Genomic DNA, 26,755 nt, shown 5'->3' on the forward strand with positions numbered 1-26,755 from the left:
CATTCACATGTACAGTCCTGTTAAAAATAATGGTGGTGGGTTGTGGTCCGTCTGAAGGCCATAGGGAACAGCTTTAATCCTAAAGAAAACCAGAGCTTCGTACCCCTGCAGTACCCGGTTTCCGTGTCCGACTCGCAAAGAGTTTCTCATGGGGATTCTCAGGAGCACAAAACCCAGCAGCAAGACCCGTAGCTATGTCCACTCACTCCCAGGTGGGCAGCATTGAAGAAAACCTACTAAAAGTCGATGTCTGTGCCTTTTAGTTCAAAATCCTGTGGTTTCTCTGGTACAATGAAATATTTTCTGTTTTATTGTTGTGAGAAACCTAGAATTGCTGTTTCCTTTATTTCCAAATTTACGTTGTTCCCCCCCCAATTTCTTCATAGCTAGAAGAACAGGAACATACCATATGGAAAGCCTCAGTAAGTTAGAACTATCACATATGCTTGCAAAAGAAAGCATCACCGAATATTTCTGAAATGAGCTAGGATTGACGCTACGGGAGTCTCCAAACCCTCTATTTGCTTATGGAATGGCACATGTTGGCAGAAAGAAGCACGGGCATCTTTAATTTTGGCATATTCGTGACGATGCAGGTTTTGAGTTCTTGTCTAACATCTCCTAACTACTCGGCGACATTTCACTGGCTCTGACCTGTCCTGGGCTAAAATTTAAGGGAAGCTGTGACTGCTTCATGTAGCAGCAAAATCAGATAGCTTCAGACTTAGGGTAACCAGTATCAGATCAGTACATTTTATATTCTGTTGTTTAGGTCTTTTTATTTAGACTTAATACCTTTGATGATAGCAGTAGACAGCATTTAAAGAAATCAATATTACTTCAGATCAAATTGACAGCAGCATCTTCTGTCGTACCCACCGCCCCTGCTCATAATTACTGTGGGAGAGGAATCCTCGAGGCATAGAGGGTGCGTGGTAGCGGACTTTGTATTTGGGGGTGAACCTCTGCCGAGGGCTACGTCTGCTGGGGCAGCTGGTGGTGCTTTCCGTACCGTTGCTATGGGCTGCCTTACGTGAAAGGGTACGCCTTCGTGCTTGTCGGTGCTTGTTCGACTCATCAGTCTGTAGCTTTGCTTTTTTCAGTACTGCAGACACCTGCAAGGTTAATTTTAAGCCTTTTTATTGCTTTGCTTGGTTCTTCCACGGCTGCTTATGAGCAGTCTGTAGATCAGCATGAAAGGTGTCGATCTCTCTGGCTTCCTCTGAGAAGAATCTTCCCCAGCTTTCTCTTGCCATATAAAATGATGGTGGTTTCTCATAAGTATTTCTCTATCATATGCAGTTAGACTTGCTTTTCCAACTGCATGTGTGTGTATTTGCATGTACATATGCCTTTATACTGCTCACTCCTATAAGCTTAGAGATTTAGGAAGAAAACAGAAGCTTAATTACAGTTACATTAGCAAATTGCTAAATGCTTGGACACCTGGCCTAGCCTGTGCTTAGAACATCCCATTGCTCAAATCTGCGTTTGTCACCTGCGAAGGACTCCTGCAAAGCTCTCGCCTGCTTCACGTTTCACACCTCATCTAACAAAGCCTAAGGATGTTTCTTCCAATTGTTGACTCCTGTGTTTTCTCACTCTTCGCGCTTGCCAACCTTCTGTTGCGTGGCAGCATCCCAGCTGCAGTTGCTAGTAGGAGAAAAAAAGGAGAGATTCCCTTGCTGTGAGCAAAAATACCTGCGGATTCCTCGCTGGAACGGCTGGTGTTATTCCTGCTGCTGGAAGCAGAGAGGGCTGTCTCTTGTACTTACCAGCTTCTAACAAAATGTGGGGGACGTTGATGACTGTTCGTGGGGGACAGAGGGGCTAGAACAGGTGACAAATCTCCATGTTGTTTTGACTGCTTAGGAAACCAGGCTGCGGCGCTCCGATTTCACTGAGTTGAGAATGGCAGCCGAGAGGCCAGGGCAATGACGGGTCAGCCCTGGAGGCTCGGCCGTGCTGGTGTTACCCCTTTCCCTGTGGCAAACTAGCAATGGTACGCATGTCCTGCCCAGCCCAGCGGCCTGGCTTGGCGCGTAGCTCCTGCCGACGGCCTGCCGGTCTAGGCCAGCGCTTTAGGATGACCATGCTTTTTCATACCCTCTCAGCAAAGACCTTTGTTTCCTCCTAGGTCTAGACCTACAGGATGGTCCTTGCGCCTTCATACCGGGAGCGGCTGCTTTGTACTTCAGACATACCGTAGCAGGGGGGTAAACTTGCTAAATTTGCAAGCTCTTTCACTGCTCTCATGATTGATTTCAGATGAAATCACTTTCTGGGCTTTTATTTTTTTTTTTAAAGCTAAGCTTCTACACTTCTCTGTAAATCTGATGGTAATTTTACCTTAATGACATCCAAAGCCTCTGAATCCTTCTGAAGACAGATTGTATTTCTGGAATGACCAGAAGCACTTACCAATCCCCTTGGAGAGCAAAGCACCCTCAAGGCAGATCGACAGTTTGTGCAGTCGGGGGGGTAAGCCTGCTGCTCCGCTCCGCTGTCAAAGGGAGCAAATCCTGCACTCCGCAGGCTTGCAAGGCAGAGAGGTCAGGGGCCTCGGAGAGCTCATTTTAGAAGAGCTCCAGCTGCTCGGTAAAGTGTGCATTAGGAGCTCAACCACCTTCTTCTGAGAGACTTGAAGGTTCAGCTTCCCAGGGCAAGTGCTGCAAATGAAGATGGATGTTAAAGCCGGTCAGCCGAACACCTTCATGGAAGAGGGGACTGTAATCTCAATCGCATCAGCATCTCTTGGCACCTAATACCAGACCCAGGTGGGTTAGGATTAAATCCTGTGGTAGATTGTGTGCCAGTGGAAATCGAGGAAGGTAGGTTTCTCCTCTTTCTGACCTTTAAACAAGATGTTAACTTGCAGCTCTTTGCCTTTTCCTTAGGCATTGGCCAGTGAAAAGAAAATACCTCATTGCCTTTTCCAGATGTGTTAGGGAAAGGATGCCCGCCCAGCTCTGCAGAAGGAGCTCAAGGCCATCGAGGCTGGGAAAGCCGCTGCTTCTGCGGCACTCGCAGGTCGCTGCGGGGTTTCCGTTAGTTATCTCCGGCTCTCCCGAGGCCCCGTGGTGCACGGAGCGTGCTGGGTGGCTCTGCCGGCACCGGGCTCTCGGTGGTCACCACCAAGGAGAATAGCTGGTCATTTCCCTCAGGAGGATTTGTGTAACATACATTTATTTCCTCTGACTATTGGAGAAGGTGTTCGGAAGGAAAAATCTGAAAATCCTCAAGAGACAAGTCAGTAATAGAATAAGCATACAGCTGTTTTGAAATTCTTCCATTATAAGCAATATATATTTTTTTTTTTAAATTTTTACCAGAATTCTTTTCCTGCTCAGCATTTTTCTTTGGGAAAATGTTTTTTCCAAAGGAGGGAAAATAGTACTGCTAAGGGGTTTTTCTTCAGAGACCTATTTCCACTACAGGGATTGTTCCAAGAAATTTTTTGTGCCAGTTTGTGATTTCTAACACATTTTCAAGAGCAAGAGGCTGCTATAGCGGCCGTCTTGAAGCTGTGAGCAGAGATCATTGGTGGTCTGTAGTACTAATAAGGAGTAGCTAATTTTAGCCATAAATGGAGCCTTCTTAAATAAAATGTTCTTATTCAAGACTCATGGAGAAGTTCATTAAACAGAATTCTGTCGCTCCAATGCTGTGGCTGTAACTTTCTCGTCTGAGCAGTGAGAGTTCCTGGTTGAAAGGCAGCACCGAAGGCACTGCTTGCTGTTCAGCTAGTTACAGAATCATGGAATCGTTAAGGTTGGAAAGGACCTCAGATCATTGAGTCCAACCGTTAACCTAACTGCCTGGTCCACCTCTAAGCCACGTCCCTAAGCACCACATCCACACGTTTTTTGAACACTTCCGGGGACTGTGATTGCACCACTGCCCCGGGCAGCCTGGGCCAGGGCCTGACCACTCTCTCCGTGAAGAAATTGTTCCTAACATCCAACCCAAACCTGCCCTGGCACAACTTGAGGCTGTTTCCTCTCGTCCTGTTGCTTGTTACTGGGGAGAAGAGACCGACCCCCCCCAGCTCCAGCCTCCTTTCAGGCAGTTGCAGAGAGCGATGAGGGCTCCCCTCAGCCTCCTCTTCTCCAGGCTGAGCCCCCCCAGCTCCCCCAGCCGCTCCTCCCCAGCCTTGGGCTCCAGCCCCTGCCCCAGCCTCGCTGCCCTGCTCTGGCCACGCTCCAGCCCCTCCATGGCCTTCGTGGGGTGAGGGGCCCAGCGCTGAGCACAGCATTCGAGGGGCGGCCTCACCAGTGCCCAGCACAGGGGCACCATCACCTCCCTGGTCCTGCTGGCCACACTATTCCCAATACAAGCCAGGATGCCATTGGCCCTCTTGGCCACCTGGGCACACTGCTGGCTCATGTTCAGCCGGCTGTCAACCAACACCCCCAGGTCCTTTTCTGCCGGGCAGCTCTCCAGCCGCTCCTCCCCACGCCTGCAGCGGTGCCTGGGGTTGTTGCGCCCCAAGTGCAGGACCCAGCACTGAGCCTTGTTGAACCCCATACAGCTGGCCCTGGCCCAACGATCCAGCCTGGCCAGGTCCCTCTGTAGGGCCTTCCTACCCTCCAGCAGATCAACACTTCCACCCAACTTGGTGTCGTCTGCAGTCTGTTGTCTTTTTGTCTTAAGCAAGCCTGTAGAGAGGTTTGATTTTGCTCCTCCAACATGTGGTGCATCACTGTGAGGTTGTCTGGGCACCTCATACTCAATTAATGTGAAGTGTGAGCACTTGCTTGGAGAAAATGTACATTTATCTCTGAAGTAATTGCTTCATAAATCTGCCAGATCTGAGGATAACTCTGATGTTTGGTGTTAGCTACAGTTGGGTTTGGGTTTTTTAGGACTTTTATTTTGTTAAAATCCATATAAATGGGTGGTGAAAGCATTGGGGCTGGTGATGTTGGTGTTGGACTTGCCCCTGCGCAGCTGTGGTATTGTGGTATTTCTCCTGGTCCTGGGCAAACCAACAGCAGAGTGACTCTTCCCAGATTCCAGCCTACTACCAGGGAAAGGCAAAAACAACGTCGTCCACCTGTGACACCTCGAGGTATGAAGACAGGTAGCTTCCCAAGCACAGCTTTGCTTCCGCGCTCGCCATGAATTAGGAAATAAGTATCTTCTGGACGTGACTTCTCTGAGCGCCGTTTTCTCATTTACCATGGCATTTTGGCAGGTTAGTTATTACTGTCGCCTGTGTCCTGGAGTCTCAAAGTATCGCTTTGTGAGCAACCAGTGTTACTGTGAACCTGCACATGTGTTGTCGTGGCCCTTGGATGCTACACGGCCTCTCAGCTGATAGGCAAGGTTCCTGCACAGAATATAAAGTTATTCAACTTTGATGATCAAATTGACCATCTGTGGACAGAAAGCTTCCAGCCCAAATGTATTTCTCTAGGTGTGCTGTGGATTAAGCAAGCGGTGGATAATTTTGAGATCTTTCCTCACCTACCAGGGTGCTCAGTCTAGAGCAGGCTGGAAGGCTAGATTAGAAAATAATATTTTTTTTTTTTCCTCACTATCTGTTTGAAGAGGCTGCCAAAGCAAAAAGGTAAGACTATGCCAGCGTGGAGGAAAAAAGATCCTGGTTTGCCTAGAGCGCCAGCTGGACCCCCAAAGTTCCCAGGAGCTGTGAAGATAGAGAGGGGATAAAATGTATATGTTCATTTGCTGAATGCTGTTAAAGTTTTGCTGCGATCCTTCTTTGGATTTGGTTATAAGTGTCTTTCTTATAAAAAATCTTTACAAAATAGTTGTGTCACATTGTTCACCCCTTCTGTGTCCCTGAGGGACTCTCTGGTTAATCAAACATGCGCTAGAACTTGGCTACTGGAAAGCAGGCGGGAGCTCGTGGAGGGCCTGGGGACTGGGCAGCTATCGTACTGGTTTTGGCAGCTGTGTCACGGGATTTCCTTCCCTGGAAGTAGAAATGTAAAGAGCTGATAAGGAACCATATGGGAGATGTGCAGTTTAGGGATAAGGCAGCCCAATCTCGAGGAGACCTCAGGGGAGAGGGGATGTCAGATGGGAACCCAAACCCAACTGCTTGTTGAACGTCCAGAAAGGGGAAGCGTGAGCAAGACCATGACCCCCCCCAACTTCAACCAGCAGTAAACTGCCCACCAATTCATGGTAAGCTTTTATTTTGGACCAGATTCCAGCTGGCAATCAAACCTCTCACCCATTAGTTTCTCTGAGGCCTTGCAGGTCTGGACCATTCATTTGCTGGCTGTCACGCCGGTGAAATAATACAAGGCTTTGGTGTGCAGAAAGATTAATGCTTTGCTGACTTTGAGTATATTCAACTAGCTGTCACTTGCTAATAATAACTCTTAACGTAGTGATGTTAAATTTAATACAGCCTGAACACTTGAAAGAATGGAAAGCTGAACTTTCAACAAGTACTGGTGTGCATCAGGCACGGAGCTGAAGGTGGGAGTCTTGATTCCCGAGCTGCTAATTGAACGCTGGGTGAGTCCTCCCACGGTCTCTCCTTACACTCTGCCTCTTGCATTGTATTTCCCAGCACGCTGGGGGCATCGTTTCCAATACTGCCCTTCTGCCCAAGGGTCTCAAACGCTGTGTAAGCAGGCAGAGAAAGTTTTGACGTCCACCCGTGGTGGAGAAGGCGCGTTATTGCTGCCGTGCAGGAGGTGGTGGTTCTCTCTTGCTGACCCCTACGCGGCAGGATGGTGATGAACCTGCCCGTGCCCCCCAACTACACCACCTGTGCCTCTCCTTCAGGTAAGAACTGTAATTGTTGCCTGAATTGAAGAATTTTTCCCTGTCTGTCTTTATAACCCCGGACTCCTCAGGCCTTCGTTTCGGTAAGTGCCACTGTGCAGGTCACTCATTTTCCTCTAATATTGGAAATGCTCGGTTGCATGTTGCATCCGTGATGGACCTCATACACTCGCAGAAAGCATGAGAAATGTAATATCTCTGCTGCCGAGGATGGTGGGGTAATGGAAGGAGCCCAGGGAAACCACGGGGAGTTATTTTAACAAAGAACACAGTACAGAAGTAGAAGACAGTTGCACCAACACAGTGTTGCAGCTGCAAAATGGGAACTGTCTCCTCTATGCAAACAGGATGATCAGAATTTAGAGAGAGGATGGAGAATACTGCTCCAACGCACTTCAGCAAGGAAGACCTCTGGCTCTTTTAATCCTAGATCCTGCCTCAAATTTCAAGGCGGCATGCAATAAATCCCCGAACAGAAAATGAGGAGATAGAGAGCCTGATCAGAGGGACGGGGGGACCGAGCGCCCACGGGGTGCCCACCTCTTGGACCTGCACAGCCCTCGCACTCCTTATCCCATTGGAGAAGCACCAGTAGAGCGGACGTGCCGGTTATCCTTATAAATGCCTAATCCAGGCGCTTCGGTGGGATTAAGGCTGTTATTTTAGCAGCAGGTTTGTCACTGACTCCCACTCCTGGTCAGTCCCGTGGCTGCTCAGTGGAGGTAGCTGGGGGGGGGGGGGGCCTCTCACTCTGCCATTTATATGTGGTTGCTAATTGTCTAAATCCAGAGGAGTTGTTGGCTTTGGTACATTTAAGGCATCTTAACCCAGCGAGACCAACCACTGTGCTTTTCCCTAGCAAATAAAAATGGGCATGTTATGATGGATGTGTGAAGCCTAACACTGCTATTCCCATTTTTAACAGCTCTCCCACAAGTTGCTAGCAGGGAAATGTTTGCTTGCATCCTGCTGAGCTGATGATTTTGGACTAAAATCCTTAAATCAAGCTTTTATACCTAAATTCAAACTATGCCTGTTGAGCTCATCTCCAAAAATGTGCCTGTGCCTTGGTGCTGGAAGAGCTGGGAAGTCTGCAAGAAGAAACGAGCAGGTTCTCCTGTGCTGCAGCGCAGGAACAGGCACGGATGCGTTAACAGTGATTCAGTCGGCATTGCTGTGAAAAATCTCTCTGTAGTTTTGGTAGTTCATACCGAGCTACTTACCCGTGCAGCAGAGGAGCCAGGGAACTTCTCAGTTCATTTATCAAAGCGCTTGCAATTCAAAGCAGGTGAAGCACTAAAAAAATATCGAGCAGCGAGAGCTCATTTCTACGGTGTGTGTAGACGCTTTGTGTACAATCGATGGGGACAGGGGATGGGACTTATCTCGGTCATTACTTCTGTGCTGACATTCCCAAGGAAGGCAATCGATTTGGCAAGATTTAAAAAACGATCGTGGCCTTCAGTGTTGTGAGAAGGGTCATTTGAAAAACGCCCGCTGTTGAATTAACCCCCAAGCTTTCAACGGGCTTGCCCCCTTTGAATCAATGATTTCCAGACGCCAGGAGCTCCCTGTGCCAGACCCAATCGTGCAGTAACTCCCTTTGTAACACTGGAGTAACCTCGGCGGAGGAGGCAGAGCAGTAGGATTGCTTTGATCTTCAGCTTAGACTGACACGCATTACAGGCTGTATCAGCAGAAATCCACAGTCGTAATACCTGGCATCGCACGGAAAGCCAAGTGATTCCCTTTAGTTGTCCTAGCAACCCCGCCGTAGCGTTTCATCTTTTGCTCTTGGGAATCGGGTCTGAGGAGTCCCTCCTCTGCAAGAGAAACGGGCCGGTGTCGAGTCCCTCGTGACTCTGATTTCACAGCACGCGGCTTTTCTATTTGGCTTGAATGTTATTTTCTCTGTTTTCTTGTTCATGTCTCTGTCATTAGGTACAACTAGTTTGATCTTATTTTTCCATTTCATGGTTGGGTTTGATTTGAGGGCACCACGAAGTTAGAGGGATGGGATGCTGAATGCATCTGCGGGATGAGTGCTCTTCCTCCCTCCACCCCTGTCCCACTCTATGTGCGAGAGACTTTGTCTCTCGTTGTCCCTTCAGCCCTGTTTTGTTTGACTGGTCCTTGCTTTGAGGAGTTTAAAATCTGCCTGTCTTTACGGGACCTTGAATTGGGCAGGCCCTTACTCTCTATTGTAATGCATATAATAAATGTTAGGCTTTCATTTTCAATGTTAATGCAAGATGTAGTGGGACTGCGGCAGTAAGGATGAGGGCTTCTGTTGGTTGTAACGTGAGGCCATGGAAATGGGGAGGAATTTATCCCCAGTAGAGTACGGTGGCTGTGAAGAAGCAGAGCTGTGAAGATGTTTTATTTAAGTAAATGCAAAAGAAGCTGGAATGATGGCACTTGTGCAATGACTTGAGTGCAACTTCCTTCAAGAAGCCCCATCCCTGGAAACATTCAAGGCCAGGCTGGATGGGGTCTGAGCAGCCTGATCTGGTTGAAGATGTCCCTGCTCACAGCAGGGGGTTGGACTGGGTGGCCTTGAAAGGTCCCTTCCAACCCAAGCCATTCTACGATTCTAAGACGCAGAATTACTTTTGGGTTCAGTCACCCTTTCTTTTCAGGCTAACGCATCTCCATCGCAGTTACTCCCACGACCCAAAGCACGTGGGAACGGAGCTCCATCCACCCTGTACCAGCGAGTGCCCGTCCCACCTGCAGCCGTACGGTGCCGCTCTGCCGGCCGCTTTTCGTGAGCCGCCGGCTCTCGCCCTGCCCGCGGCCGCTGGACCAGCCTCTTGATGCTGCAGAGAGATCTGTTACCAGCTCTCTGTAGTTTGAAGAAAACCCAAACAAGCTACTGAATCAAATGAAATGTGTTTTTCAAGCTTAACCTAATCATTTCTAAAGCTTTATTAATGCTGGGTTAAATTCAAGCCTATCTGTTTATTTTTATTTTGTCTTTAGGCCTTCATCCTTATTTGTTTGAGAGAGTGAGTCTTTTAGGACACCAATACCTTCATTCCCTGTTAGAAAGCGGCAAATCTCAGAGTTTTGCAAGCTAGTATTTTGAATCACCTGCAAAACCGTGAGTCTTCATTCCCTTTTCATTTAAAATACCTTCACAATTTGATTTTAAATTTCAGTTAACGAAACCCAGTAGCATTTCCAGATGGAAAGAAATACGTCGTGTAATTCAGAAATACATGTGTAATTCAGAGAGGGACTCCTGCTTGCAAAGTGAAGGTTTTGCTGCTACCAGGTGCACCGCTACCAGACAGCTTTAACAGCATGGAAACTACGCTTTTGTACACATAGAGGCACTTTTAGGAAGCAGCTGTTGGAGCAGCAGCTCAGCCTTCGCAGGTGTAAAGATGCGGCTTTATCCACCCCTGAGGTGGACCAAGCAGGAGCTCGGGAGGGTGCCGGTGCCAAAGCACCTTGCTCATGAATTGAAACGCCTGGCATCCGATGACAACAGCCGGAGCTTTTAGTGGCAGCAAGAAGGGCTTTCCTTTTAGTTTTCTTCTGAAAACTGTCACTCACACAATCTTTTCTAGCCTCGCATAGTCTGACTTGCATCTGCTCCAAAAATCAATTTTTTTTTTTTATTTTTTTGTGTTACAGACGCTCCTCTGGGAGCAGCAAGGTCTCCCAGGTCTCCCCAGAGCAACCTCTGCTTCTCGGCCCTGCTGCTCCTCAAGGATGAGCCGACCGGCTGCCAGCGCCAGGGTGTACATGCAGATTTTTCTCCTGCTTTCAGCGCAGGTGACGGAGGGGAGCTGTTGGCCAAGAGCCTCACGGTGCTGCCATCCACCCGGTGTGTGGGAGCTGAAGAGACAGAGGTTTTTCTCTTTCACCTGGGAGCCCTGCTCCTGTGCCCTGAGGCAGGCAAGCTCTGAAAATCCAGCGTCCTTGTACGCGGTGTGTCTCTAACTTCAGTCTTAGGTAATTGCTTCCTAATCCTGGGAGGCGCCAGGGAGATGCCCAAGGGGACGCGGTGGGACGCCTTCCTGGTGACCAAAGCTTTTGGAGCCTTCTCCCGCTGCGGGGCTGGCTGAGGCCACCAGCAGCTGTTCTCAAGCCAGTTTTCTGCACAAAAAAAACCCCATCAACAACCCTGCTGGCCCCACACAATGCGGGAAGGAGGGAGCACTGCTTGCAGCAGCAGTGGGCTTGCATCAGACAACTTCTTCCCAAGCGTGTAACCCGAATGCGCGTGCCGTGTCTCAGGGGGCAGGTGTGATATTTAGCATAAGAGGCTCACAGGCAAAAAGTGTCTCCTTCTCCAGCGTTGAACACAGAGCAATTTAGCCTTCCACCTCTGTCCCTGTAGAGGCTTGAGAGGGGTCGTGCCAGGTCTGCCGAGGACTTGGCCATCGCCCCTGTCTTTGGCCGCGCTGCTGCTGCTGGGCAGGAGCAGTGCCCCGGCTGCACTGCAAGGCTCATTACTGTGGGATAAGCATCTCCTGTGCACGCTGTCCTGCTAAGCATGTCTCACCCCCTGCTTCCAAGCACGGTCAGCCCAACCAGGTCTCCTGGCCGCACGCAGCCTCGCCATGATCTTATGCTCCCGCCGCAGTGGCAACGGGCAGGTTTGGGGAGCGAGGCCACGAAATGGTGATTCCCTGCAGTGACACGGGTGAGGCTGAGCACCGAGGGAGCATCCCGGCAGCATCCCACTGTTGTCACCATGACACCGCTGGCATCCTCTGCCCTCTCTCTTGTCCGCCCAGCCCTGGATGCCCAAACGCCGTCGTACTCGGGCAGAGAGCAGCGTGAGTGCTCTGCTGTTGGTTTAAAAGATGTCTTGCTCTCTTCTGCGTGATGGCTCTGTATTGCTAGGCATATTTCTCCTTGCAGGACAGCACTGTGCATGCTTTCCAAATGAGATAAATCATGAAGCAGACCCAAGTCAGCCTCCAGCCCAGTGTGCGCTCTGCTGTTTTTTCTGCAAGCGCAGAAATGGCAGCCAGGAGTTTGCATTTGAAGCTCACCCCAGCAGTCTGAGGGCACGGCTGAATCACGGTTTGGTTCTGTTCACCCGCTAACAGCTCTGACCTGCTTACCAGGGATGCTGTGAGGGTCCTGAGTAGGGTTGGTTTCGTGGTTTTGGGGTGTTTTTTTGGTTTATGTTTTGGTTTTTTTTTTTTTCTACAATGCTTTAATGCATTGCAAATATTGGTATCATCCTTTACTGAAGCAGGAGACTTAAGCTAGGGTTGTTGAAATACCTTGAGGGGGGGAATGTTCCTGATGGCACAGACGCATGGAGTCAGCCTAAAATACCACAACTCCGTCATTTAATAGAAAAAAAATCCCTTTCTTTAAAATTCCTCCTGCAGGATTTGTGAGAGCACCTGTGTGGAAGTGGAGCAGGCCCTGATTTTCCAAGAAACCTGTTCTCCAAACAGCCAGCTCCTGCTGATGGGTGATCGGTGGCTTTGCCAGAACATGATTTTTAAAAATCCTTTTTGAGTGCACACAGTAGTACTCACCTCCATTAAAAAAAAAAAAAAAAAAGAAAAAAAGAAGTGTTTGCCGTTAGTTGGCCCCTGAAGGAGCTCCCCGAGGGCGTCCAGAGGCCCCCAGGCACTTCTGCCGGGATGGCCGCTGGCTCTCTGGGTCCATCCTGGCAGTGGCTCAGCTGCGTCCCGGGGAAATGCCCCCGTGGTGGGGTGCTCGCCCCCGGAGAAGGCGAAATGGTAGTTGGGGTATAAAGTAAGAAATGTCTCTCTTAACACGTCCGTCTGGTTAAACCTGTGCTCTCAGCGAGGCAGGGGTCAGGGCTGCAACTGTGATGGAGCCCAGCTTCTCCACTCAACCCTCTCTGCCATTGCTCCTCTGAGCCAGGATGCCATTTGTGTAAAATGCTCTAAAAATCAGGAAGGTCTCCACTTCTGAGCCCGAGAGATGGCCTCAGGTCATCCGTGCAGCCTGTTTTTACTGATGGGGCTGTGTTTAGCTTTGCCTTCCCAGCATCAGCTGTGCTATCCCAGTTACTCGTCAGGCTGGTATGCGCATCCGAAGCTGCGACGGCTGCTTGGGTGCCTCTGGGATGGGAGGAAAATAATCCCGCTGGCAAATGCGACCTTCCCTCCCGGGGAACTGCAGCAAGCGGAGCTTTACCCTCTGCTCTCAGACATCCCACTGAGGCTGCCTGAGCCAGGGATGCTTGCAAAAAACCCAGGCCAGCTCCGTCCCTCTTCTGCATAATTGTTTTCCATCTGAATATTCCCTGGCCGAAAGGAGAGCAGAAGCAGAGCTGGCGGCTCTGGATACCAGCTCCAGGAAAACACCGAATCACAAGGATCACCTTGTACCGCATGCTGCGATGGGACAGTTTGTATACTTGAGGAGGAACACGTGCTGGGGTGTCTCACTGAATCAGGGCCTATATTTGGAGATCAACTGCAGGAGGCTGCAAATAGCTTGCACACTTTGAACGTGGACTTAGGATAAGGCGCTCTTCGCCTCGGGTGACCCCGATGCTGATCTGTCTCACAACTCCTGTCTGCTCCTGTACATGTTCAAGGAAGATCTCTTTTCCAAAACAAAATCTGTGCCAACCTCCACTACGACAGCAGACCGATGTGCTCAAGGAGCAGGAAGAAACCTTGCAGGGCAGTGGATGTTGGTTGCCAGCATGTTTTTGAGAGAGAAAGTGAGTTAATGGGTGAAGAGCAGCCTACCCTGGTCATGTCTTTCAGCTGCAGGCTCCAGTTGGGTTTGGTAACCAACATAATAGTGAACCAACACATTCAAAACCTGAATTTTCTCCAAACGGATGGGACTGTACTTTTTTTTCCAGCATCCCGTTGAAAGTAGCACCACAAACTTTGTTTCTCAATTGAAAGAGTTTGAGGATTTTTCATTTATTTCTATTTGTGGATCGCTATGATGGTACCAACAGGGCTTCTGGGTATGAGACTGTGGTAGTAAATATGTTTTAAAGCCAACTCAGGACTCACTGGCAGCTCTCAGACTGCTTTCTGGTGAAGCATTACATCCAACAAGTTGGATGACCCCCATGAACACATGAGAAGAAAGTTGATTTGTTTTAATTTTGAGGTTATTTTGGACTAAGGAGTGATCTATCAGAGCTGCCGAACTGCATTCAAGCCAGTTTCTAGCAAGGAGGTGGAATTTTGCACGTCACCAGCTGATGATGCAATGCATTTATAGGACTTTGGGTCCATGTAATTACTTTGGATAAATTTTGTAGATGGAACTGATCTCCGGGAATAGCATTTAGGTTTTTTAATCTCTCTCTCTAGAACGGGTTACAGCATACATTGTGGCTGCAGGGTATTGCAATTTTAATAGGATGTGAGTGAACGACTCAAGTATTAAAATTATCTGCTTGGATCCAAACTGCCACGTGAGCTCTAGATGAGAACAGGAACACTGAAAAATCGATTTTCTTGATGAATACTCTTTTGAAGTTGCATTTGCTAGCTGCAAAGCAAGAGATGAGAGGTTTGTTCTGGTGTTTGATAACTTGGCCCAAAGTTTTTGGCAGGTTTCGGGATGATCAGTGGTGGACTGGCAGTGTTCAGGAGAAACTGATCTATGGTTTTGGAGGCAACAGAAGAGTCTGCGTTGGAGATGACTTCACTTGGACCCACAGGGTAGTGAGGGCATTCACTGAAGCTGTGTGGGATAGCAAAGCTACTTCAGAGAGGTTTCACCAACCTGTTAAAGAGCTTTTCCCCACAAGGTTTGTATTCATCCTCTTTATACTTATTTGTCTTGATTTAGTAAAAAACCTGAAATGGCTCATTATTTGTTGTTGCTGTTTTGGTTTTTTGTTTGTTTTGGTTTGGTTTTTTTTTTTTTAATCTGTGCTCAGGTTTCTTTTTCACTGCCTGGATCACAGCTTGAGCCTGCATTGGCTGGAAAACTCATAAAAGAGCTGGGGAGCCGCTAAAATGGCTTCACTTGGAGGCCTCGAAGCCTATCCAGTGGGCAAAGGAAGACAAACTTTTCAGTTTTTCAGAGCAACACGGACCATGCAGCTTCATATGTCCGCAGGTTTAGGTCCTCGTGTGGGACACAGAGATGCAGTAGCATCCTTTGGAGTCTGCTGGGCAGCCCCATCTCCTGCACGGCAGCGACGGGTTACGCTGGTGCGGGCTGGGGGTGAAGGCACAGATCTGGGCCCGGGAAGCCGACCCATGGCTCCGAGCACAGCTGGGTGAAATTAAGCTAGCCACATCTCGTAAGCCAGGCAGAGAGCAGGCTGCAGGTGGCTCTTTTCTATTTTTCTCCACTGAGTGATGATTCAATTCCAGCACAGGGAATTGGGCAGAAATGGGCTCTGCTCAACCCTCTGGACCAGCTGGGCTTTGCTCCCCCGTGGGCAAACCTCATGCAACCTGCTCCTCACGAGCTGTTCAAGTACTCCCGTACTTGAAGAGCACCTGGGGAAGGTTTGAAGATATTCAGGCAGAGCTGAAAGGGTTTGCAGGAATTGTCTTCAGACAGCGGGTCGCAAGGGAGAAGAAAGCCCTGCGTGGCAAGTCAAACGGCTCTTCGTGGGGGAGCCTGGGGAGTGCAGGAGCACGCCCAGGTTGTGTTGGTGGACCTCGGTGGCTCTCACAGCAGACATAGGTCGTGTTGGAAACAGACTCCACTCGTACCGGAGTGAGCATCCAAAGTCTGGCTTTGCAACACAGTGTTCGGATCAGAGAAAGGTGGTCCTGTGAGCTGACCGGGGCAGCCGCTCTCAGAGTCCCGTTCATCATCACAGACCACCTCAGGAGGGATGGACTGGCAGATCTTTGAGGGTATTCTCTGCATATGTAACCCCGTTTTTATTCCACTGGCTTCTGTTCGTAATTGTGCCTTTTTCTTTTTCCTTTAGAAGAGCATTTTTAAAAGAAATCCTGTGCAAAGAAAGGGGGAGCTTTTCCGTGACACACTGACCAGCAGCAATCAGAGGACTGCATTTTGGCAGAGCATTGCCAAGTGAAAAAGGGGATTTAGTTTCTGAAAGAGGAGCCCAAAGACAGAGAACCCTTCCATGTCACCTGGAAAAAAGCATATGAACGCTTCAAAGTGAATGCCCAGCAGTGGCAGACTCCAGCCACACTCGTAGGCTCATTAGAGACAGCATTTCATGAATACAACGTGATTCTCTTACAGAGGCGGCTCAGTACCTGACCTGACAGAAGCTGCTGCTCTGCCTTACATTTTCTTTTTTTCTATTTTTTTTTTCCCAGCGATCATTTTTAATAACTTTGAATAATTCTTAGCTGTAACTGCACAGTCATTGTGGGGGGGAATTATAATCAAAACATTTCTAATATGAACACTCTGTGATTTTTCCCGTTTCCAGAAATACTTTCACAGACTGACACCTGCTATTGTGCTGATGCTCTTTTTGCTCCATCAAACTTCTCTGCAGATATTTCATCTACCCTTTTTTTACTTACTGTTACAAAAGGCACTGACTCAAGTCTTTCAGAGTTGTCATTTCACAAATGGATTCAGAATAACAACCAAAAAAAATGATTTTCAGGGGAAGGTGAGTGAACCCAAAAAGTACGAAATAGAATGAAGTTGAGTGCAACTTTTTAGCAGGTGCTGGAAGAGCAGCTCAGTACATTTATCATCGCTTTGGTCTCTGGCTTTCAGGATGCTTTGTGCATAGGTAAGACCTTGAGGAAAACCAAGCAGTGTTTGGGAAGAGCTGGTGCTGACGGCCTAGCTGCAGCCTAGCCAGATGAACGGTGCCGTTGATCGATAACTGCGAAGACGGAGAGGTGGGATGCGTGGGAGAGGTCCCCGAGGAGAAGCAGGTGGGGTCCTCGCTGGGTGCTGACTCTGCAGGGTGGACGGAGCCGAGCTGTGCTGTTTACCACCTGTAAAGCGCTAAATAACCTAGCCCCTCTTTAAATGGGGACTGTTGTGACAACTGCTCTCTGCAGCAAGGCTTTGGCTGTCTTGCCTTGGGGGGAGGCTGGAGGAGTGCAAAGCGTATTCGTGGGGAAGATCCACTCGTAAAAATGCCTGAGAGTTTTTTTTAAAATAGAGCAGCTTAAGTTTTTAAAAATGTTCAAAACTATTAACATCATTTATTCACTAAAAATCCCAGCTGCGGTTTTCATTTTGTTTTCTACATTTTAATAAAATCTTCAGAAAACATTTCAGTTGGTGAGACCGCCTGGGGTGAGTAGATATGAATTTTGAACACCAGGGAACGGGATCTGTTTGAAGACACGAAGACTGAAGGTTGGCTGCTGGCCACAGCTGGGAGAAGGTAAGGTCGCTACGTCGCTTGGCTTATGTCTGACGAAAGATATCTGCACATCCGTTTTCGGAATGTGACCTGGCAGTTTCTGATTTCATAACTCGAAGGACAGATGAGCTACCAAGTCCTTGGGCAGCTTCACTCAGTCTCTTCTTGGAGCTCCTCAGTTTTAATGGACTGACCCGTGCCATCCCGTTGCCGTTGGACTAGATGATCGTTGTAGGTCCGTTATAACTATTCTGTTCTGTTCTGTTCTATTCCGACATCAGGCACTTGGTCTTACGAGGATGACAAACGAGCACAGCATGAAATGCAGTGCCCAGGCATCTTGTGAAGGTCTGTACCAGCCCCCGTGAGCTCCAGGGAGCTCCAGCCGCACACCTGGTGGAAAAGAAAGGACAGACCGTGAAGTGCAGAGCCTTTGGTGATATGCCACGTGCAGCAGGGTCGGCAGCTAAAGCAAAGGAGAGAGAGACCTTCAAACAGGTGAAACGCTCATCGTTGCTACTGGCAACATCTCCTGATTGCACGGTGTTTGATAAGGCGTGGGAAGTTAGGGAGGAGGATGCTTCATCCATCTAACGCTACCGTAGGATGTGAACGCGTCTACCACCCATTTTCAGTTGAATTCATTATGAAATCTGAACTGGCTATTGATCAAAAATTTTCTATTTAAACCATTTTTGAGAGAAAAGCCTTTTCAGCCCAAAGTGAACCTTTCCTGATGTATTTTCAGGTTAGTCAACCATTCTCATCCTTTATGAAAAATAATCACAAAGAACATGTTCCCTCTTTTAATGCAGTTGCCTCTCATTTGGAAACCTTCCCCATCCCTTCTCTTTTCCAAAGCAAGATAATTAAAATCAGAGGTTGATTTGCATCCCAGTGTAGCTATTTTTTTTAAGTTAACTGAAAAAATGGCACAGATAATTTTACCACGAGAATATCGTACCACACTTTTTTTTTTTTTTTTCTCAAACAGGGCAGAAATTATAGTAAGAGGCTTTTTCCCTCGTAATGGGTTTGGTCAACCTCCCGTGTGCTGGGGCGGTGCCATCCTTTTGGATTTCCCCCAGGAGCCGAGCACTGGGCTCGCTCCCGCCCCAGCCCCCGGCTCTGCCCAGCACATCGTTGCCCCGTCCCCCTTTCTCTGCTCGTCACGGGCAAGAGCTAGCACTTGGTCGGAGGTGAGGGGCTTTAGTGCATCGCCCCCGGCTCGCTGCAGCTCCAGCAGCTCAGCCCATTTCCCTGCCATGCTCTCCCCAGCCCCAGAAAGGGGATAATAATTCTGTGCTGTGCGTAAGGATTAATATTTTAAAGTGGGTTGAGATTAAAAGGTGTTGCGTGGATCTGATCTGCGCTATTCAAGGTCAGCAGAAGCTTTAGGATCAGGATGGAGTAATAGTACTTTAAAAAAGAGTTATGTTTTATTCTTTCCAAATCCAATTATTTTCCAGAAGAACAGCAAGTCGTTTCAGTGTAATGGCCATGGAAGTTGATCACAAGACACGCAAACCCTGGGCAGTGCACAATGCTTGCATTAGCCCTAATGCTTTCTCTCATCAACTTGAAATTTCTGCTTGCAGAATAGTTTATAGTAAGCTCTGCAATGCATAAATACTAAAACACAGATGATTCCCTGCATATTACTCTTTCCTTTCACCCATGGATGACTTCTGGCCGCAGCAGTGGCACAGCATGCCTTGCAGCCAAACGCCTACCTTGTCCCATGTAACCCATGTAATGTGCTTCCTATGGGGCTTGGACATCACCTCCTGCGTGGTACCCACTCTGCCAGCTGATTATTTTTGTTTTCAGAGAAATTCTCAGACACGGACCCACCAAAGCAGCTGTCTTTGTCGGTCCTCAAGCCACGCAGAAGGATTGCCTGTTTGATCGGCTCACGCCTGTACGGTGGGCCATAAGGTTGGATGGAGGTAATTTAGTGCTCTCTCTTCTGCTCGTTGCTGTACGGCAGGTATTTGCATGATTGCCTATGTAAGGTTTAATTTCGGGTCAAGCCACGCAGTTGCACACGGGATGCCTACCTGGCTAAATGTGCCAGGCGCTGCACGTGTGCACCCCAGCGCACCCGAGCGTGCAAATACGACTCACGTTAAGTGGATCCATCTCTGCTTTTACCCCTCAAACGAATACGCAGTCCTGGGACTGCACGCGCCGCTGGTATTCAGTATCAGTTTGTTGGAACACATTGCCCATCGTCTTATCGAATGCGCTGCATTATTCATCAGAGAGATGAAAAAATGGAGTAGCTATTGTTGGTCCCATTTAAACTCTTAGCTCCTGCAGCGTTGAAAGGAGCGGTCATTACCTGTCTCCTCTTTCAGGGTAGATCCGATTCGCCAGGATGCATATTTCCCGGGAAGCTCCGTAGGGCTCCTCAGGGCCAGGATGATTTATTTATAGGAATGACCTTACTGCCACTTTGAAGATATTCTGCTGACATTTGTGTGCTGCATAGTATTTGTGGCAAGAAATTCTCTGTATTTCTAATTCCCCATCAATTTGCAAAAAGTTTTTGCAATCTGTTTTATGGTTTCTTAAACTCTGGAGTAAACCATCGGCCAAAATGACAGCTCGGATGCCCCTGCGGCTCACTGGGACGGCTTCCTTGTTTTCCATGCCCGTGTTTTCATGTTCCCTCTCCGGATACAAAGCCCAGGGCTGCTGATCTACTGCACCGAGCGGCATTGCCGTTTTCTCCTGCAGGCTGCACCCCTGCAGCAGTGCCACAGCGTCCCACAAACCCCAAAAAGACGTAGAGGTCCTCTTCCCTTGCGCTGCTGCCCGGGCGTGTTTGAAGAAGTATTGTCATCAATTAAGCTGCAAATGTCTCCAGGGGCACCGAGCATTGCCCAAACCTGCGATGCCTGTTCTGGCTGTGACCTAGGCAGATTAACAAAGCGCAGTTGCGTGCCCCGTGGGCTTGGCCACGCAAACCTCCGGGATGTTCTTGACGAGCAGGAGTCTCTCTGCTTTTCTGGGCAATGTGACTGTCCTTTTGTGTGTCCTGTTTATAAACAGCCAGGCTGGGCTGACCCAGAAGGGTTTTGTTTGTACCCGTGGTGTGCCGGTCTGTGGAGGGCTTTAAATAGCTACTGACAATTATTTTAGGATTTTGAACAGGGAAAGAGCCAGTAAATGTCTTTGGAAAAGGTCTGATTAACGCAGCAGGAGAGAGCAGGGAGCCAGGCGAGGGAGGTGTGGGTGCAGCGGGACGCACGGCTCCCCGTGCGCGATGGGGATGACATTTCTGACCACCGCTGTGTATTTGTTAGAGATAAACTTAAGGCTGATTCTTCTGCTGAAGCTATTAAACTCCTCCAGTTTGGGATCTCTGTTAGTGAACCATATATCCTCTTTGTGCGGGTAAGAGCAGAGAGAGAAATAAATCACCCCAAAACTCATCACTGAGTCGCTGCCACGGCAGGGATTACAATTTGACAGCTGATGCCGACCTCCCCCGCCCCCCCCAAGTAATCCTTCTCGGGGGATCTCAGCAGTATTAAATGTCCCCCAGCGTCCGACAGACACGGCACGGCCCCTGCACCGACCTCCTCCGCCCAGGCTGAGCCTCCCAGATGCCATGGGCGGCCGCCCGAACGGTCCTTGCACCTTGCCTGCCCTTCAGTGGGCTGATCAGAAATCCAACCCGCTGCTGCTTCATCACAGGAACATAGAAGAAAATATTAAAATCCCTTGCAGAAGGATGGGAGAGTCACGTCGATGCCATGTTTTAAACTGCAGCTCAGTGCAGATGCACAAAACACCGAGCACGAGGCAGGCGATGGCAGATCCCGTCAGTTCTGCGTGGAAATAAATATGCTCCTGTGTGGCACAGCCACCTCTTCAAATGCGGCTGGCTTCACGCAGGGAAAAAGTTCATCTCTGCAAAGCAAAAGCCTTAAAAACGTTTCAAGAAATAGCCGTGTTTTATTCGTAGGGCGAGAAAGCGGGACAGCTAAGGGGGAGCGAAGCAGGAGGATGCCGGGGCGGGAGGAAGGCTTTGCCGGTGTGCCTGGCAGGCGGCACGGGTACCGCAAGGACCAGCGGGCAGCAGCAGGCAGGGCTGGACTCCGACCTGGAAACCGCGTGGCCTTTGCTGATTCCGACAGTCATTCAGGCTGCCGGCCAGGGGAACGTAAAGCTACAACCTTCGTTTGTTTATAGGGTGTTTATTTACAGCCCGCGTGTGAGCCAGGTTATTTTCTAGCCTGATTTCCCAAGGAAATCCCAGTGCCTGCCAGTCGCTGGGCTCACTGCTCACCTCGGGTGGCTTTTGGACATGCTGCCCACTTCAGGTGGCTGACAGAGAGGGAGATGCTCAAACCTCGTGCAGTTCCCAGAGGTTTTGTGAAAATCGCTGTGATGGGTGATGGGTGACGGGTGATGGGTGACAGGTGATGGGTGAAGGCGAACGGCCCTGCCACCGCCTGGGAAGAGAGCGGACAGGCGCTGTCTGCCTGCTGCTGCACGCCCGGGGATGGATCCAGCCTGAGCAGCAGGCTCTCCCAGCACCGGACCAGAGCATGCAAAACAGCAAGCAATGGCATTTGTGTGACCACCACTAGTGCTATCTATAAGCCAAACCCCAGGCTGTTGCCCATTTATACGTGCATCGCCGATCCCTCTTGTGCACAAACCCCAAAACACTAAGAGGAACGTGCAGCCACCCATCACTGCAGATGCCTGGTTAGGGGTTGGTGGGCCTGGATCGCGCTTGCTTGGGAAATTGGCTGGTGTCTGATGGACAAAATATCTTCTAGCCAGGCCAAAATTTTGTGAAGGGACGGGGACTTCGCCAGGTATTGTCCCCCACCCTCCCCACTCTGTTCCTGCAGGACCATGTTGGTGGCCTGAGCCATTTAATGCTGGGATAATCTGCTTTAAATTTATTGGTCTCCCTTGCCACCCTAGGCTCATTTTGAATATGGGATCTGACGAATGCTTCATCCTGTCCACAGGTTTCCCAATGAAAGGAGGATCTGTTCCAGAAAGGTCCCCTTGAACTATTTTCAGGTACTAAGTATCTTGCAGCAGAAGTTGAGATGGTCCATGATCAATACACTCTAAGATGTCTGAGTAAGAAATGACAGCGATGTTCAATTTAGATAAGGCAGATATTGACAGCTGGGCTGGAAACTTTCTGAAAATGAGGTGAACTAAACAGTTAATGGCTCTTAAAGTGTGATAATGATGAAAGGATTATTAAATCCTGAAGAGATGGGACCAGATCTTGACCCCTGTCTTGGGTTAATTGTCTCCTGTGGAGACAGTACAAGACCTGGTGTTTTTCACAGGGTTGTTCAAATGGTTTATATTAGAGCAAAGGGAGAAAAACTACTGAGCTGCAGTTTGGACCAGGGATGGGAGTTATCTGACAAGCTATAATCTGAAATCTCTGATGTCTAGGGGAGAGCAAACCTTTTAAAGTATCAAACTGATGGCAGTTCCAAGCTGGGACATCACGTGCCGTTGGGGAATGGAAATTCAGTCATGCAAAACAGCTAAACATAATAACTGCTAACAGGGAGCCTATTTTGTGGAAGAAAATAGGGAGGCTGACCCTATACATTTGTTCTCTGCATGTTCTGCATGAGGTTTTTGGAAATGTCCATTTATGCAAAGCAAAGTTAACCCCTGGTGGGAAGAATCCCTAAAACCCTGCTCTGCTCCAGGTCTCCCCGGTGCCTCTGCGTGGTTGAGGGTTAAACCCTGAAACCCATCTCTTGCTCAAGTGTCTCACCTGCCTTTAAAAAATCAGGTAAATAGGACTTAGGAACCTTTAAGCTCTTCATCAGACAGCTTCCAGCCTATTTCTGAGAATTTCTGCTACAGTATGTGACTTGGGAAAATTTTTATTACCGAAAATCTGAAAGCAAATCTTTCCCCAGTTTGATTTACAGAAAACATGCAAGTATTAACTGTGGCCTTGGCCACACACATAACTCACGGGGTAAACATGGGAAGATTATCTCACATCTGACTTACCAGGGCTTGTGGTGACCTACCACGAGGTTTGCTTTAGCATTTTGCTTTTCGCACATTGTAATTCTGGGTCTTTCCTTGCAAAGCCATCTCTATACTTAAGAAAACAGAAGCACAGAGGCACCCATCCACAAATGTAAACGTATCGCAGAAATCCCCTCAGCAAGCTGTGGTTCCCAGCTTCACGCAGAGCAGATATCTTTATAAACTGTACTCACTTATACTCTTAGACGGGGTTTCCATAGGGTTCCCCACCCTACAGAAGAGAGGGGAATTTTCCTCCTAGTAACAAATATTGATTATTTTAGCTTCTGCTCACCACAAACACTTATCCAATATTTTTTAATGAATTTTGACTTTTCTGTGCCAGGCCTCTGTGTTTCTTCCCCTTGAGCTGACTTTTCTTGTCTACATATGATTCATTTAATCTTTCCCAAAAGAGTCTAGGGAATTAGATTAACGAGGCAAATTAATAAACTATTGTAGCTGTGAGACCTCATACACTTTACTTACCAAGTACAGTACATTATCCTTAACTCAGAGGTCCAGAAAAAGTTGTTAATGAACAGATTTTGCCATCCTCGGTGCTATGTGGCTACTGCTGAGCAGGGATTTGGTGGTTGCGCCCTGGGTGCCGAGGCAGTGGACGGCTGTGGGAAGCTCTGCTACGGCTCAGGCATCGAGGTGCATCTGCTGCTCTGAATCCGTGCCAGAGAAATGCACCATATAGCTGGAGATTTTACCACAGGCCATTGTAACTCAAGAACAATAAAGCAATTAGAGTTTGGGCCTGAGCCTGCAGCAGTTGGAAGGATGGCGGACCTCACCTTTATGGGGACTGACAACACGGTTTGGTCCTCTATTGTGGCTTTATCCATCAGTCTCAAAATGACTTACCAGACTCGGTAAAGTGAGTTTGGGGCTACGCACCCTTCTCTGAGGTTTGAGGTCTTTTCCATGACAGGCAGATTTGTGCAGACGGAGGCCAGAGGGTTACCTTACCGTAGTTTCCCTGCTGAGGGTGGTTTTGCACTTCAACAAAAAGTGAATTTGCGGAGGGTCAGTTTAAGAGTTTCTGCACTCTCCCAATGCCTCCAGTCCTTTGGTTGGGGTAAGACAGAGGACGACCGACGTGGTACAGCAAGCTTTGCCTTCAGGAGATGCGTCCATGCATCGAAGTCCGTGCCCCGGCGCAGCCGCAGTGGCATGCTGCGTGCTCTGGACAAGCTCATGCTCTAAGACAGGGATGGAGACCATGTATCTGACATTGATCTATATATAGTTTAATATAATATATTAAGCAATTTAAACAGCAAGCACCTGGCAGTGCTCTTTGGCAGGCAGCCCACGCTCTTGGGAGTATCGCTCACATTTGCTGCCTTCTGCTGTGCCCAGCCGCTGTCCCCCCTCTGCCAGCAGCTTTGGGGAGTGGGACAGACCGCTGCGAGGACGGGCAGGCAGCAGGAACCCTCCTGCCGAGCCCACCTCCCCAGCCCACCTCCCCAGACTGGTTTTCTCTGAGCAGGTGGGGGCTGGAAGATCCCTTTTTTGGTAGTAATATTGCCTTTTCTGGTGAGCTTTTTGCTCTGGGGTGGCTCTGGGATGGGGTGCGGAGGGGACACCAGGGAAGGCTGTATTCTGGCAGGCAACTGCTTTTGCTGTCCAAGGCAAGGAACGCTAAGAGATAAGGGAGTGCACAAATCCAGATGAGATTTGGCTTTTACTAGTGCCTTTCTTACAAAGCGCGCCTGTGTATGTCTGCAATAGTTTTAAAGAGACGCAGTTCTCTGAGCGCAGGGAGGTGAGACAGAGGAGGGGCTCCCGCCTGCCCCATTCGGGGTGGGCTCAGCAACCTTGAAGGCTCCTGACCGTGACGGCAGCGATGCCGTCCACCCGACTCACCCACTTCTCCGCTGGCACGGGACGTGGAGGTAGGCACCTCAGAAACCTGGGGATGGCAATGCAGTGATTGCCGTTAACTCCTCGTCTCGGCGCTGGCTGTAGCGGTGTCTGCCTTTTGCCAGGAAAGACAGAGTTCCCGCTGGGAAGAGGCGGTTTAGGCAGACCCTACAGCTTCACCCATCCAGGCTGGAGAGGGGCGTTTGTTTCAGCAGGGAGAGTCATTTCTGAGCATCCTCTAATCTGGGAACCCCACCTTCATTAGGGAGAAGCTTAATGGATCCAAGCACCCAAGAGCATCCTGAAAAGGGAGCAGACTGGCTCACTGTCTGGGGCTCTGGCAGCTTGGGGACTGTGAACGCCTTCCCAAGTTCCTTTATGAGCAGAATTTCTACTTGTTTATGTCAATTTTGCCATGCGTAATCTGTTTGGCCTGCCTGGAGGAGCAGCAGGGCACTAATTAATTAATGATCACAGGAATGACTCACTTTCCTTGTGCCCTCCTGTGGCACCTTCTTTGTCACAGTAGGAAGCAGGAGCACAGATCCTGTTCCAGGCTGCTCTGGCCTGGCTCCTAGGTAAGGAGGCCAGCAAAATAGGAATTTGCAGTGACCGTGCAGCGTTTGCCACTTTCCCAGTGTCACCACAGAAGAGCGGCGTGGGTGTGAGCTTGCCCTGTGAATAGCCATTCTTCACTCACTGCTCCTGAGGAAAGCTGGAAATGTTGAGATTTTAATAGCATTGGGGTTAATGCTGTCTGCTTAAATGAAGAAGAAAATAGCTCTGTAATTAGTGTGACTTCCTAAACAAAAATGGGGAAGCTGCTTGCCCTGCTACTCAGGGGAAGAGCTCAGGCTGGTGCTAGGGCAGGCTGGGCAGTAAGGCTCCTACACCACCGCTGCTCCCCCAAAATGCAAAGACCTGTAGAAGCTCCATTGCTTGTACCAAGCCTGTTGCAGTCCACATGCAGGCACGGGGAATCCCTAAGGGTAGGAAATCTTGTGGGGGGGGTTAAAATCCCCCCCCCCCAAGCTGTGGTATAGCGAGAACACAGAGCTTACATCACATTTAGGACAAAATAAAATTCATCCAGTTCTGACCACCTGGTCCAGAAGAGGAGAGAGCTGAGGTCGCCCCTGCAAGGATCCTGCTGGCTAACGCAAACTCTTGTGCACAGGGAGCACGGCGGAGAAGGGATGCTGGGAGGGGGGAAGCCGGGAACATGGCTGTGGAGGGGTACATCGTATTTGTGGGCAGGCAACGAGCCATTTGTTGTGGGCAGATTCCCTTCCCTCTGAGATCACCTCAGCTGACAGTCATCAGACATGGCTGAATTCTCCATTACCCAAACAAGGCTTGGTCATATCCTCTTATGACAGCTTAGAGTCTATTATTACTGTTTATTACCAGATTGACACAGGATCGCGGGTCCCGTCCTTGCTGCTCTGCCTGCAGCTAGCAGGAGCGGGATGAACGCTGGATTCAGGAACCCTTGTTGCCATTAGAAATCCTACAGGAAAAAAATCATCAGAACCCAAAACCCACAGCCACCAATGTCACTGTGCTAAAATAAAACATATATACCTTTTTAATATTTTTTTTTAACCGAAGGAGAAGATTTCCAGGTAACTTAGCATTGAAAAACAGACTGAGGAGTGGCTGACCGAGCCCCTCAGAGCTCCACTGTACATTTCTTTTTAGTGTTACGCTGTGCAAATGTAAGATTAAACATCACACAGCTTGCTTTAGCCCCTGGCCAGGCAAAGGTTAGAAAAGAGTTAATTTTTTATAGACATCTTTATCCGTCTAGCA

General features: G+C 49.0%; 2 long non-coding RNA genes across 3 annotated transcripts; both read left to right on the forward strand.

Moving 5' to 3' along the window:
• Positions 1-5,828: 5,828 nt before the first annotated feature.
• On the forward strand, positions 5,829-14,489 carry LOC148054893 (uncharacterized). Its single transcript, XR_015706544.1, has 3 exons — positions 5,829-6,765; positions 9,748-9,868; positions 10,408-14,489. It is a non-coding gene; the product is annotated as an uncharacterized LOC148054893 (long non-coding RNA).
• A 2,431-nt stretch (positions 14,490-16,920) lies between these two features.
• Positions 16,921-22,204, forward strand: LOC148054894 (uncharacterized). Of its 2 annotated transcripts, XR_015706574.1 has the most exons (4): positions 16,921-17,044; positions 17,305-17,521; positions 18,854-18,972; positions 22,021-22,204. It is a non-coding gene; the product is annotated as an uncharacterized LOC148054894 (long non-coding RNA). The 2 variants fall into 2 exon arrangements; XR_015706573.1 differs by lacking the exon at positions 22,021-22,204 and having other exon boundaries at positions 18,854-19,044.
• The last annotated feature ends 4,551 nt before the right edge of the window (positions 22,205-26,755 follow it).

Source organism: Nipponia nippon, unplaced genomic scaffold, assembly GCF_047370975.1.
Source record: "Nipponia nippon isolate SJK-2023a ecotype South Korea unplaced genomic scaffold, ASM4737097v1 scaffold_3, whole genome shotgun sequence".
Classification (NCBI taxonomy): Eukaryota; Metazoa; Chordata; class Aves; order Pelecaniformes; family Threskiornithidae; genus Nipponia; species Nipponia nippon.